Consider the following 15235-nt stretch of genomic DNA (forward strand, 5'->3'; position numbering starts at 1 on the left):
TGCCATTTGGTCTATGTAATGCACCGGCGACTTTTCAAAGGTGTGTGATGGCGATCTTCACGAACATGGTAGAGGACTACCTTGAAGTTTTCATGGATGAATTCTCAGTGGTTGGGGATTCCTTTGATGATTGCTTGGCAAATTTGGATAGAGTATTGGAAAGGTGTGAAGAAATGAACTTGGTGCTAAATTGGGAGAAGCGCCATTTCATGGTCGAGGAAAGCATTGTCCTTGGCCACAAGATCTCAAAGAATGGCATATAAGTCGACAAGGCAAAGATTGAGATGATTTATAAACTTCCACCTCCGACTTCGGTGAAAGGCATGCGGAGTTTCTTAGGTCACACAGAGTTTTACCGGCGCTTCATAAAGGATTTCTCTAAAGTGGTGAACCTGTTGTGCAAGATTTTAGGGAAAGATGTTAAGTTTTATATCAATGATTATTGTATGAGTTCCTTTGAATTGCTAAAGTTCAAGCTGAAAACCACTCCCATTATCACTGCTCCTAATTGGAGTATCCCTTTTGAGCTCATGTGCGATGCTAGTGACGTAGTGGTTGGGGCTGTTTTGGGGCAAACAAGATTTTTCATACGGTCTACTATTCTAGCAAGACCATGAATAATGCCCAAGTCAATTACACCGTTATGGAGAAAGAGCTCATTGCCATTGTGTTTGCAATTGAGAAGTTCCGCTCATACTTGATGGGTGCAAAGGTTATTGTCCATATGGATCATGCAGCACTTTGCTATCTTATGAGAAATAAAGATTCAAAAGCTCAGTTGATGAGATGGGTGCTATTGTTGCAAGAGTTTGATATTGACATACAAGATCGAAAAGGGAGTGAAAATAAAGTGGCGGACCATTTTTCTCGTTTGGAGAAGGAGGGAAGGCCACATGATGGCCTTGAAATCAAAGACTCCTTCTCCGATGAGCAACTCTTGGCTATTTCAATGAAGGAGATGCCATGGTTCGCAGATCTAGCAAACTTCCTTGTGTGTAGAATCATCCCGGATGAATTCTCTTCAAATCAAAGAAAGAAGCTTAAACGGGATCGTCAAGATTATTATTGGGATGAGTCATACGTCTTCCAGATTTGCACGGATGGGGTAATTAGAAGATGTGTACCGGAAGAAGAGAAAAGTGATATTCTTGAGGCTTGCCATTCTTTGCCCTATGGTGGTCACCATGGTGGAGCAAGAACGGCGGCCAAAGTGCTAAGTTACAGTTTCTTTTGGCCCACTCTTTACAAAGATGCAAGTGATGAGGTGAAAAGATGTGATGAATGTCAACGGGCCGGTGGACTCTCGAAGAAGAGTAAAATGCCTCTCACTACCATTTTGGAGATTGATATCTTTGATGTGTGGGGTATTGACTTCATGGGTCCTTTTGTGAGTTCTTACGGAAACAGCTACATCTTGGTTGCGGTTGATTATGTGTTGAAATGGGTTGAGGCCATCGCTCTACCAAACAATGAAGTGAGAAGTGTGGTGGCGTTCTTGAAGAAGAATATTTTCACAAGGTTTGGTACTCCGCGGGCTATCATAAGGGATGGGGGTTCACAATTTTACAACAAGGCATTGACACTTTGCTTAGCAAGTATGGTGTCACTCATAAAGTTACGACTCCCTATCATCCACAAGCTAGCGGTCAAGTGGAAGTCTCCTACCAGGAGATAAAGAGTATCTTGTCCAAAACAGTAAACGTTAACCGGACAGATTGGTCAAAGAAACTTGATGATGCATTATGGGCTTATCGGACTACTTTCAAAACTCCTATCAGAATGTCTCCATACCGGTTGGTATTCGATAAAGGTTGTTATCTTCCAGTGGAACTTGAGCACAAAGCCATGTGGGCTCTAAAGAAGTTGAATCTTGATTGGGATGCAGCCACTAACTTGAGGGTTGCACATTTGAATAAATTGGATGAGTTCCGGTACCATGCCTACGCAAGTTCGTACTTGTACAAAGAGAAGATGAAGTACCTTCATGACAAATACATTCGGAACCATGAGTTCAAGGTGAGTGATCTTGTTTTGATATTCAACTCATGGTTGAGGATGTTTCCCAGAAAGCTAAAATCTAAATGGAGTGGCCCCTTTGAAATTGAGGGCGTGACACCTTTTGGTGCATTAGACTTGAAGAACAAAAATAATGAAGTATTCTGAGTCAATGGTCACCGGGTGAAGCACAATTTAGGAAAGGTTGATGATGGACACGTTGTGGCGGTGATTTATTTCAAATGATGGTACTCTGCGTCGTGTCGCGACGTTAAATCAGGCGCTTCTTGGGAGGCAACCCATGTTTCTTTTTATTTTCTTTTCTTCTTTTGTAGTTAGGTGTTATTTTTATGCTAACTGATTTGAAGTGTGTTGCAGGAATGAGTGTACTTTACAGGAATTGTGCCCAAAAAATTGGCTAAGTGTGGAAAGAATTACGGACTGCAATTGTATTGTGCGGACCACATAATTTTGGTTGCTACAGCAAAAGGTGCTTTGCGGCCGCCCAATTGCATTGCGGACCGCACAAGTTGAAGGTGAAAAATATCAACTCTATGAAGTTGGTCCGTCAGTGAAATGGCTGATCTGCGGTCGCAACACGAATTTTGCAGTCCGCAACAAAATTTGCAGCCGCACAACTAATTCTGTGGACCGCAAAATGCTAGGGCATCCAAGGCCCCAGGTAACAGAGTGCGGACCGCAATAGGAATTTTGTGGCCGCACTCACCTCCCCTTCACCTTCCATAACCCGTTCATTATAAATAGGAGATGCTGGGCATTGTTCCCCTTTTTCCCTCTCTGAGCTCACAAAGTGCAAAAATTGAAATTTCTTATTAAATTAGTTGCTCACAAGCCTAAAAATTGTTGATCACTCATCTCTTGCACTCATTCATATCTGGTATGCATCATCATCTTGATTAACTTCTTTTAATTTTTAGACTTTAGTAAAAGTTTGAACCATTTGTCTGTGAATCTATTTGAACAATCTTTTGGGGTAAATATGTAGTGGGTAGACTGATAAATGTTCTAAGGGGAATGGGTAAATTGATTATCATGCTTACTTATTATTTCCATGTCAAAAGTGTGCAAAAAGTTGAAGCCCTAGGTAAACAACGACCGTCTGTTCTTAAATTTCGAAATCTGCGGCCGCACAAGAAATTGTGCGGTCTGCAGAAGTTAAGGTGTAGGGCATTATAGTAAGACATCGATCTACGGCCAAAATAAAAATTGTGCAGATCGCAAAAATCCTATTGTGACCACAGAACAACCTAGTCTTTGTCATCAGAGAGTTGTCAATTTGGTGACTCTCAAGTGCGGCTGCAAAGCAAATTGTGCAGACCGCAGAAACTTGATTGTGGCCGCAAATCGACCAATTCTCTGTCGTCAGAGAGTTGGCATTTTGGTGACATCTCAAGTGCAGCTGCAAAAAAAATTGTATGGACCGCAACCCTGTTCTGCGGCCGCACTGGAAAATTGTGCGGTCCACAATGCACATTCTGCGGCCGCACTGAAAATTTTGCAGACAGCACTTCCCTACCCTACAAGCATGTTTCTACAATGTTTTTCACTGCAATATCTAGGGTGTCCTTTCATTCTTTCTGTGTCTAAAATTGAATTGCAACTAACAATCACCTTTGCTTGGTACAGAACATAGTTCGATATAAAGGATGAGGTGATACTTCAAAAGGAAGGGGTGATCCTTCCTGGGGCGAGGGAAGAGACCCTTGCCTAGAGCCCAACAGCTTGAAGTTAGAAAGAAGACAGCAAGTGACAGAGGGAGAGGTGTATATCTCTACGAGACCAGTTTTTATGCCCCATCTCGGGAAGCATCAGAGGGCAACTCAGCCTCTGTATATGAGCATCCAGCTGTCCAATCAAGGCCACCAGGGAGATATCAGCTCAGGGATAAGCCGTCTTCATCACATAGCACCTCCGAGGGTTCGGAGAGTGCCAATCAGGCTTCATAGCCTTCCACTACACCTGCCCCCCAGGCACCAGATACTTCAGTTGAGGACATCCCAGATGATGGTCGAGGGGGAGATACTACAATTACCGGCCTTGAGCGGTCAAAGAAGAAAGAAGTGTAGGAGGATAGGTTTGTTAGTTTGGCTGCCTTCTCTAGTTCCGTGGGTGGTGGCCGGTGAGGTCGCTCACTCTTGAGCGATAATTCCAATTGAAAGATCTAGAAAAGTACAACCTTGCAGTCTTGAGGCAGTTCCGAGAGCGCAAAGGATGGATGTGGTTCACCCAGAGCATGGTGGATGCAAAGGAATACCTTGTCCGAGAGTTCTACACCAATGTGGTGCATATTAAGAAAGGGACAAAGGTAACTAAAGTGAGGAACCTCAAGGTTCGTTTTGACCAGCACATATTGAACACCTATTTGGGGTTTGATGATGTCGAGCCCATATAGTATTTGGAGAAATTGGCACTTAGGGATGCAGCTCGCCCGTGGCTAGCTAAAATTCTAACAGCTCCTGAGGCACCACCACCATGTATCATAGCAGGGGTGGCTATTCACATAAACACTTTTAGTTTTGAGGCAAAGGGGTGGCAGACCTTTGTATGCAGCCGACTAGACCCGTGTCAGAATGAGATAAATCTTCTGATCCTACGGGCAGCTCTAGTCGCCACCATCATGGCCGGCTACCTAATCAATGCGGGTGATGTGGTGTCGGCCAACATTTATGTGGTCGCCAGGCAAGCTGACATATCCTATCCGTATCCCAACACCATTACTGAGTATCTTATGGATGCGAGGGTAGAGCCGAGAGATTTTGGTACGAAGGTGCGAGTGAAGAATCCCTTCTCATGGTACTCGTTGATGGATGCACAAAACCCTAAGAAAAAGGGTCAGCCGTCTTCCACCACAGGCCAGTCTGATGAGCCATCGATGGTAGCTGCAAAGGTAATTGACATTCCATCCACTTTAGCCGAGCCTTCAGCTAGTGCAGCAGCTATGCCCCCACCTCCAGCCTCAGTGCCTTCAGCAACCCCTATTACAAGTTCCACCTCTTCTTTGAGGCCAGTGTCAATGCCTACTGCCCCACTCTCTGCCCAGCGAGTCTCCTAGACATTGGCGAGCCTCAACAACTGGATGCAGATAGCTACTACAAATCTGTCTGACATATCTGGTACTGTGGCAGTACAGTCCTTTATTTCGGCACCTCAGATGCCCCCAACAGTGGAAAAAATATTGAAGAAGCTCCTGGAGAACCAGAACACAATTATGGCTACATTGGTGCAGCATGGGTCAGTGATAGAAGAACTGTACAAGGAAGTGAAAAAGATGAGAAAGTCCCAGGCATCTAAGAAGTCAGTGGACAAGCTCTGGAGACAGGTTACCAAGCTTGCGGCAGCCGGAGATATTCCATTTGATATGCTGATTGACCCACACCATCCAGGCCCAGATCCCACAGCACCTACAACACTAGTTGGCCAGTGTGAGGAGCCAGACTCTGCTGCTGACACTACTGAGGCAGTGCGTCAGATGTTCACCAACCCAGTCACTCCCAAAGTTGAGGACGATGAGATTCAGTTGGAGGAGACTGGGGGTGGTGATGTTGTTGTCGACACAGAGATGGCCAGGGAGCCATAGGGAGTTTTCTTTACTCTTACCCTTCCTTTACTCTTATTTTGTTAAGCATTGGGGATAATGCTTATTTTTATTTGGAGGGTGGAGTTTATTTGAAATGATTTGATGATTCTGAGACAATTGGTTTGTAATAACTAACAGTATTCTCTTCTTTTTCCTTATTTTGTATATATTCTCTCTTCCCTTCTCTCATTATGTATATATCTTCTCTCATTATGTATATTCGTATTGCTTTCAATAGCTTTTGTTTGTAGCTTCTTTATGTTTGGTTCTCTTACTGGTTAGTGTTTAATTTAGTAGCTTCTTATCTATTTAGTAGCTTCTTATCTATTTAGTAACTTATTTTTGAATTAGTAGCTTCTTTTCGATTTAGTAGCTTCTTTTCGATTTATTAGCTTCTTTTTATGTTTTAGTGGATAATAAGCCTTTAGTTTTCTTAATGCCACGGTTCTTTTCAAAGGTAGTTTTTTGTGTGAACCGGGTGACTCTTTCCCAATGATGGATAGCGTGAAAACCTTCTTAAGGGACTACGTCCGTTTTTGGTATTTAGGTAATAATAGTAGTAGTAATGAATAAAAATAACTAATTAAGTCATACTCGAAGAGTAAAACATGCTTCACTTGGCACCAACACACTTAACTACGTGATTATGGATAAACATAAGGTTTTTGGAAAGAAATAGCTCTAGTTAGTGACTTTGCGACTCTTGTGTTGACTTAGGTAATCATCTAGTGGTTTAATCGAGCCATAATGATTTTCAATCTTGAATATGGTCATTGTGGGCCCTCGACTCTATCCTCTTTAACAATCCAGTTGCGTGAGGGGTGAGGTGTTTTTGTTGCTAGTCCAAGCACCCGTGCGAATGGTCTAGAACTTGCCCCTAATGTGTTTCAAGGCAAAATTTTAACTTTTTCTTGGCTTGAGAAGTGATTGTAGGCTTTTCTTGACCCGCTTAAATTTTTCCATTGCCTACCAATATTGTTATCCCTAGTCAACCCATTTGAGCCTCGAGCCTTTCTCATTTGATAATCATGTTACAAGCCTTTACCCATTTTGTCGTGACCCTCTCTTGGCACCCGAGCTTTCCTTAACACTCTTGTGAAACAATAGGCTAAAAATTTAAGTTTGGGGGAGAGACGAGGAACTTGAAAGAGGTATCAAGGCGCAAAAAGAGAAAAAAAATAATGAGAAGGAAAGGCAATAAAAGGAACGAACAAAAAGAAAAAAATACAAAAACGAAAGTGAATATGTGGAAAATTTGAAGGGATTCAAAGAAAAGTAATGATACAAAGCATGGAGAAATCAAAGAGGGAGAAAATGAATGTCATTATCAAGAAAGAGTGATATTAAGTCTCTTTAGTTCCTTAAGTAAAAGAAAGTGCTTCAAGGAACTAGCAAAGCACGAGCCGAGAATAAAAAATGGAGTGTTTAAGGAAAGGTGAACCCACTCAACCATAGTGTACCCAACCTTGGTCCAAAAGCCTTCATTACATCCCAAAAAATCCCTACGTGATTTCAAGCCGAGTGAGCTTACATTAGTGGCGATCTATATGAGGGGCAAGCCTATAGTACTTGAAGTCGTACTTGCGACATTCTCTTGAGAGAGATGAGTGAACCTTTCACAAATCTTTGGATTGAGTGCTAAAATTTCCTAAGTGAGCTAGGAAAATGGAGAGTAGAGGAGGAGGAGTTTGGGATCCATAATGACCTATATTAAAGAGCGAGCTTGCTTGATGAATAAAGTCAACTCTTGATGCTCAAGTGTCATATTAGAACTACATATGCATAAAAGTTTAACTGGTCGTCTTGTTGATGATACATAAGTAGTGTGGGTAATTGTTGGTCCCAATTGATGTGTGAATGGCTCACTTTTGATTGGATGTAATGGCCCTTAACTTATGGAGGTGGGAACTATTTTATTTACTTGAGGACAAGCAAATACTTAAGTTTGGAGGAGTTGATAAATGGGGATTTTGACTACTTATTAGCGCCTTTTAGCTTTTGTTTTAGTCTAAAAGTGTTTAATTGTGCTCCCGAAACTGATAAAATGTGCAAAATTTGTAGGAATGTTGGAAGTCGGACTCCCGAGATGAAATCCGACTAAAAAAGGAGTAATCAAAACACAAGGCAACAAAAAGCACAATAGCTTGCAAAATGCGGACCGCAGAATTCCATCTGCGGCCGCAAACAATGAAGCAAATCCCAGCTGCCGCAAATGAAGAACTGGAGATGAACTTCAGAGGGTGTGCAAATTTTCAAAGTTCAAGTCCCTCAAGAATGTGGAACGCACAAGAATTGTGCGGCCGCAGAAGTAAAGATTCGGACCACAGAAGACCAAGTTGTTGTCGCAGTGATAAATCTACAGACCGCAGAAATAATGCCTCGCAACCGTAGTGGATAATTGTGTGACCGTAGAATCCCAGCTCCTGCAAAGATAAATACTTTTGCGGACCGCACATGAAATTGTGCGGCTGCAGAATCTCCCGAAGGGCATTTTTGTCCGAAATTTCCAGCCTTGTATAAATAGACGAGTTTCACAAAATTAGGTTAACTTTTGACATCAGCAAGTCTTGTAGCCATTTTTCTTTGCATCTTTTAGTAGTTTTCTATATTTTGGGATATTTTAACATAGATTTTATCATTTTGACTTTCCAATATGAGTTTAATTAGTATTTCTTCTTCTATTTCTTCAATTTCAAGCATGAGTAGCTAGATTCTTACTAGTGTTGTGACCCAACCCTAGTGTGTAAACCTTATGGGTATCTAATTTAGTGCTTGTTTATAATTGGGTGTTTATTATTTAGCCTTGTTCATGCGTTAATTTGTGGAATTAATGGTTGCAAACATTAGTTCATGCCTAATTGACTTAGTCTCTACTTGAGAAAGAGAGACTTAATCTAAGAAAACTTGGCTAACAAGAAATTGGGCCAATTGAGAGATTGATCAACACAATTAAAGGGTTTAACCTAGAAATAGTAATAACCCGACTTGAGCTCTTATTAACCATTTTGTATGATACCCATTTGGACTTGAGAAAGCCAAATTGGGCAAAACTACTCCTTGACCGAGAGGCACTGAGTGGGTAATTGAGAGTTGATATCTATAATATACCCCGATCAACAAAATAATCATTAAGGTCTATATCCTATTAGGCGAACATCTAGGCGATGGTCATAACCCTTGGCTTTTTATAAACTTGAAAAACAACAAAAATAATTATCTTAGTTTTATTTCTTAACTTTGCAATCTTAGTTTTTATAAAATAATAGAAATAGAAACAAAACCAATTTGTGGAAGTGTAAATTAAGATAGCTTAAACTCACGTACTGGAATATATACTCCTAACTCCTATATAAACTCCATATGGATTCGATCCCGACTCTTTGTTGGGTTACTATTATTGCAGCCGACCATTTCATATCCTTGTTTTGAGGTGTGATTTGGACGAGATCAGGAACACCTGTTGAGGAGACTTTATGTGAGCTGCATTCCAGGCTACGCATCGCAGTCCATCAAGTCTCCATCGTACTATTTATTTTATCCTGTCTTATTTACATTCTAGACAGATGTTGTATTATTATTGTACTCCTTAGAAAATGCTCATGCCTTTGTGACACCGTGTCTTGGGGTTATACTAGTTGATGGTTATGGTTTTGTACATGATTGTTTGGTATCAAAGCGATAGGTTCACTTAGGTCTCACGAGTCATGAGCAAGTTTAGTAGAGTCTTGCAGATCGGTACGGAGACATCTGAACTTATTTTTGAGAGGCTATAAAGCTATTAGGAGCACTTTCATTCTTGATTTCTAATCGTGCGATTTGATTGTTTTGAGGCTTATGCTTTTATTTCCTTCCTACTCAATCTTATGCGATGTGAAGCACTTGTTATTCCTTGGGCATAGAGGAGTTGTAGTGGTATTGCAGATATGGTGCCCGATGTTTTTCCTTGCGTATTCAGGCAGGCTATTATCGTCTCCTTGTGGAAGGATGTTTTGTCGCTTCAACTCAGTATCTATATTTCTGATGGTTTTGAGGCTATGCACAAATTGCTATGGTGTTCATGCATTGTTATCGCATGATGTTGGTATAATGGTAGGGTGCTTGTTTATGTGTCGAGGCATTAAATGACTTGAAAGGAGGATTTCTCAATGCATGATTTAGACGTTCAACATTTAATTCCAGCAGAGGAAAGGCAATCGGACTTTGGATGTTCAGGCTTTGGTTGATGGAGTAACGAGACTTGAGATTTTTGAGCGTGGTGGAATTTTCATTGTGATGCAGTGTCGTCGTCCTTGTTTGAACGCATTAAGGTTCGCCGGTGTTATGGTCTTCTTTGATTTGCCTTCGGGGCAGGATATGGTGAAATAGTATCTAAGAAGCGGTTGTCAGAGATAGCGGTATATAGCGATTTCAGAATCGAACCGGTGCTTTGGAAGTTGATGACTCAAGAAAGATGATCTTCTAGGAGGTTTAGAGTTGGTAGCAATTCATTAGTTCAGGTGCTACATGTATGGATTTGATTTGGGGCAACATTTGGGCAGCGAAGTATGAGGAAGTGCATGGCGGGAGGTGTCTCGCAGTGGTTGAATTACTAGCAGGTCAAGTATGAAAAACAAAGGTCGAAAAGTTGCTTAAAGGAGATAGTTTAACCGAGGTAAGAGTGTCAGATTAGCATATGGATTCGGTGGTAGGATAGCCGCATGCCTTGAGAAAGTTTAGAGCGGTTTGGGAATCATGGTGGAACAGTGACTAGGTCTACGAATTTTATTTGGGATGGTGGCTATTGTACTGAGGAACATTGAATATGGAAGAAAGGAGTTTGCTTGAAAAGAGGGGTGCGAAAACTTGATTGTCATGGGATGCAACATGACTTCGAGTTTGGAATATATTGTCGGACTTTCAGTTGATGTCAATGGAGAATGAATGGACTTGTACAACTGGTAGATGAGCATGGGCTCAGGAGGGTTTACTGACTTTGTAGTAGTTATACCCAGTGCAGCGTCGTTGGGAGATGCCAGTGTGAAATTCCACAGGTGGGCTATCTCCTGTGGACAGGCCAGCGGTTGTGTGATTTTGATGAAGTTTCTGCGAAGTGTTCTACTTACTACCTAGCAGAAGGTCAAATATGCGATTGTGGCGGATAATTCGGAATGTTCATGAGATGTTTGACAAAAGATTTTGAGAAATTTGGTAGGTTAAAGGTGCGAGATCATGGTAATTGAGAAAAAGGAATCCTCGTGGGTTCTGGGTTTATGTAATGGTAGTTTAAATCTAAGTGGGGGAGCCACACCGTCTACGATTAGATCATGTGGTTGTCTGCTTGTGTGGCTTCTGGTTATCGGTGTATTGGTAGGTTATTATGACTGGGGAATAAAAACATCAGGGGTAATTCGGGCAAAGAACTTGATGGATGTGTGCTATATTTGGCTTTATCGACTCATGTTTAGGTTTTTGGAAAGACTCAGAGTTTATGCTTTTTATGGATGTGATGTACGAGGAAAAGAGTTCAGTCGATTGCTTCTTTGAGAGGGTGTTCATGTGCTAGTAGAGCGTTGGAGTTTGATTATATTCGAAACCAAGTCATAGTGGGTGACTCTCCACAACAGTCCTAGTGGGTTCAAGAATTAAAGTGTAGTGTCTAAGGACTTTTAGGTTCGTTATATGACTGAAGACCGGGATTTTGTAGCAGAGTGTGAAGAATACTTGGGGAATTTTCTATGTTATCATCGGGTATGCGGGGCAGTATTAGAGAAGTGGGAGAAACAGTTTCGGATTTGCAGAAGGTCTTTTAGAATGGGTGTACCAGTTGGAGATGCTATTGTGCGCGTGGGGAGGGTATGAGGTGGTTCAATGGTATTGAAAAGACGTGGTCTCGTGAATTGGGTCACTCGGGATGAGTGCTGTTGAGTTTAGTTATGTTGTTTAATGGAGCTACTATTATTTCTAAGTCAAGTTAAGAGCAAATTAGAAGAAGTTGCGTCGGTTAGTAATGGTTGAATCAGCATGATTGTGGCAATGATCAGTTCTTTCAGCGTGTGAAGTTATACATGTGATTTGTGGTTGTACGCGCGGGCTTGACAGCCACCACAACTTGATTGATTTGGGAGGTATTTGATTCAAATGGCCTTGTGGTGTAAATGGATTCCGGAGGAGTCACGGCAGTTTAAATCGCGACCTGAGGTTTGTATTTTCTGCGATTTGGGAATTCAGTTGCGTGTTGCATTGGCTCTTCCAAAATAAGCTAAGTGAAAGGTTTCTAGTCAATAAAGTGTTTATTCTACTAGTAGTTCAGGGGTTATGATGAATTCTTGTATTCTCGCGTAGTGGCATGATAGGTGCAGTAAGCTGGCAAATTCTTTAGTGTCACCTGAGAACGGCGTTCTGTGTAAGAGGCTTTGTGTATTGATTGCGGATTCTTGATTTGCTTTACAGAATTAGAATGGTTGGTGGTATGGATGTGCGGACTTTGCTACCTGGGTGGAAGGTCATGGGAGTGTACCCCATGGGGAGATATGTATAAGTGTGTCATGTTAGTCACTTGAGTGTTAAAAAAATTGAAACCAAGTACGGGGATTTTTGGTAATATCTTTAATATGAGAGTTTATGCCTGGAAGGCGCTCTATTCCTTTGGTTGTGAACCGTGGGAGTTTGGTCCGGAGTGGACACCTGCTCGTGGGTGTCATGAATAGGGCCATTGTGGATCCTTGGGAGCTCATTGGCCCAATATGGTATGATCAGAATTGCTTTGAGGTCTGTTGGTAGGTCTAATGTGAATGTCTACTCTACGTCAGGCCAGATGTGTTCATTCGTCATAGCATTGCTTACGGAGGAGGAGTCAGGCATTGGATGTTATTCCCGTCGTCAGCTATTCTGTGTAATCTCTATTGTGCCATGTGGGTTGTGAGACGGCTTGATTATTCGCACATATGTTGAGGTCCCGTGTAGCTTGTGGTGTTATACGAGCAAGATGGCTCCCGAGATGCAGGTCATATATTGCACCTTAGATGTTCTTGGGTTTCGTAGCGTATAGCGCTATCCGTCTCCCCAGGATTTGTATTGTTCACTTGGTGTGCTTGTGGTCAATATTTGGGCATTTCGTAAGTATAAGCGTTACGGCTTGATGTGTGTTTTCTTCTTGATTGTTATGTGTGGATTGGGTGGCATGCCACCACGTGTATATTGTATGGATCGGGTGGCACTCCGCCACAGGCATGTTGTGTGGATCGGGTTACACGTCGAAACAGTGTCATGTTGGATCGGGTTGCATGCCGCAATAACGAGATGTTGAGCATAGTTCCTTGCACTTATTTTTTGTGCCTTGTTTTTCATCCCTGAGGTAGGTTCACAATATCTATTCGGCCATTTTATTCATTACGCGGGCTCGGTAGTCCTTTTCCAGAGTTCATTTTTCCTTATGTATCACATTCGAGTTTGTAGCTTGTTGGTGCATTGTGGGCGTCATATGAGATTTTTGGCAGTGTCTGAGATAGCGTATTGCCTGAGCAGCTTGTACTGGGTGAGACGAGGTTATTGGACTCGGGATCAGTGCGATCGGAGTTATGTAGGGTATATTAAAGAGCAAATATTGTTATTCAGTTCAGAATGAGGTAATGGTCCTTGTCAGGAGGAGAGACTCCATGATTTGTTGATTCGGCAGGTGGTTATTAGTTTCTACACATCACTAACATTGTGGCAGCATTTCGAGAGTTGGAACAAGACTTATATGCGTCATGAGGCGTATTGCGGGCATCAGATTCGTGAAATTCCAGCTATTGTGGTAAGAGGATGTTATTTTGGGCAACCGACTTATGTGGTGCAGGGTGTGATTTCAACATAGGTGCATGATCATGTTTTGGTACAGTGTATAGTGATTGATACGGTGTTCGTGTGTTAGAATCAGGTCTTGTAGAGAAATTCGGAGGTTGGAATTTGGTTCTAAGGCTTATTGACTAAATAAAAGGGAGGATCTTCAGTCTGACTAGAGCTAATGTGTTCAACACGGTCAGGTGCGCGAGGTGTTAAAACAGTAATTTTGGACAACTTCGGAGCAGTTCTTGGCACGTTTGAGGACGAACGTATGTTTAAGTGGGGGAGAATGTAACGACCCGATCAGCCGTTTTGAGCTCTAGCGCGTCATTCGGCGGTTTGAGGCCTTGAGTAGCTTCACTTCATGGTTTATGACTTATACGTGTGATCGGAATTGAATTTCGGGAAGTTCGGAGTTGATTTGGAAAGAAAATTCTAATTTCGGAAGCTTTAAGTTGGAAGAATTGACTAAGATTTGACTTTTGAGTAAACGACTTCGGAATTGGGATTTGAAGGTTCCAATAGGTTCGTATGATGATTTCGTACTTGGTCGTATGTTCGGGTTGAGTATCGGATCACCCAGGAGCATTTCGGCACTTATTGTGGAAAGTTGGCATTTGGAAGGCTTTAGAATTTTCTGAGTTTGGTTTGAGGTGGACTTTAGTGTTGTCGATGTCCGTTTGGGATTTTGAGCCTTGGAATAGGTTCGTATTGTGATTTATGACTTGTGCGCAAAGTGTGGCATCATTCCGGAATGTTTTGATATGAATCGGACGCGTTCGTCGAAGTTTGGAAATTTGAAAGTTTAAAAAAGGATTTCGATCGTTGATTCGTAGTTTTGATATTGTTTGGCGTGATTTGAGGCCTCGACTAAGTCCATAATATATTTTGGGCTGCGTTGGTATATTTGGTCAAGGTCCTGGGGGCCTCGGGTGAATTTCGGATAGTTAACGGATCAAATTTTTGACTTAAGGAAAGGCTGGAAATTTTGATTGCTGGTGTTTTCGTACCTGCGCATGAAGGACCGCAGGTGCGGTGTCGTAGAAGCAAGGCAGTAGAGCCGGTTTTGGAACTTCGGAGCGAGATAAGTCTCATGTCTAACTTTGTGAGAGGAAAACTACCCCCTAGATGATGTAATTGCTATGTGATACTAGTTGTGGGTGCTACGTACACACGAGGTGACGAGAGTCCGTACGTAGCTAAAGCATATTTATGTTCGGGTAGACTTAGGACCTTATTATGTAATAATTGAATTATTTGAACTCGTTTGCTGGCTTATCTAATTGAACTTATGAGAAACGATAAAGGTTATATTCACCTTGTAATCATGTACTGTATTGTAAACACGTGCCTCATGATTCAATAACTTTCTTTCTTTCTTATGGAGCGGGCCGAACTCCTCGGCAGTATAATAGATGCATCTATGATTCGTGTCGCTCGACCCTCGGCAGTGTACACATTATTTTGGATCGGGCCGAATGACCTCGGCATAATCGTGTGTTATATTGCTGGTAATCCGAACATTCACGAGATTATCTTTCCGTTGATTCCCGAAATTTTATATGGTATTCCTTATTTATTTGATATTGGCACTTGATATTTTTCTAAGTTGTTAAGGTAGAATACAAGATCGAGAAATTCATACTTTAAAAGAAATATTTGGAAGATTATGTAACTTACAGATTTATCCCACTATCGATGTGCATTTCATATCTGTTGTGAATTATTATATTATTTTATTGGACCTCTAGTAAGTGTCGATGTCGACCCCTCGTCACTACTTCTCCGGGGTTAGGCTAGATACTTACTAGGTATGCATTGATTTAAGTACTCATGCTG

This window comes from Nicotiana tabacum, chromosome 15 (genome assembly GCF_000715075.1).
Source record: "Nicotiana tabacum cultivar K326 chromosome 15, ASM71507v2, whole genome shotgun sequence".
NCBI classification, from domain to species: Eukaryota; Viridiplantae; Streptophyta; class Magnoliopsida; order Solanales; family Solanaceae; genus Nicotiana; species Nicotiana tabacum.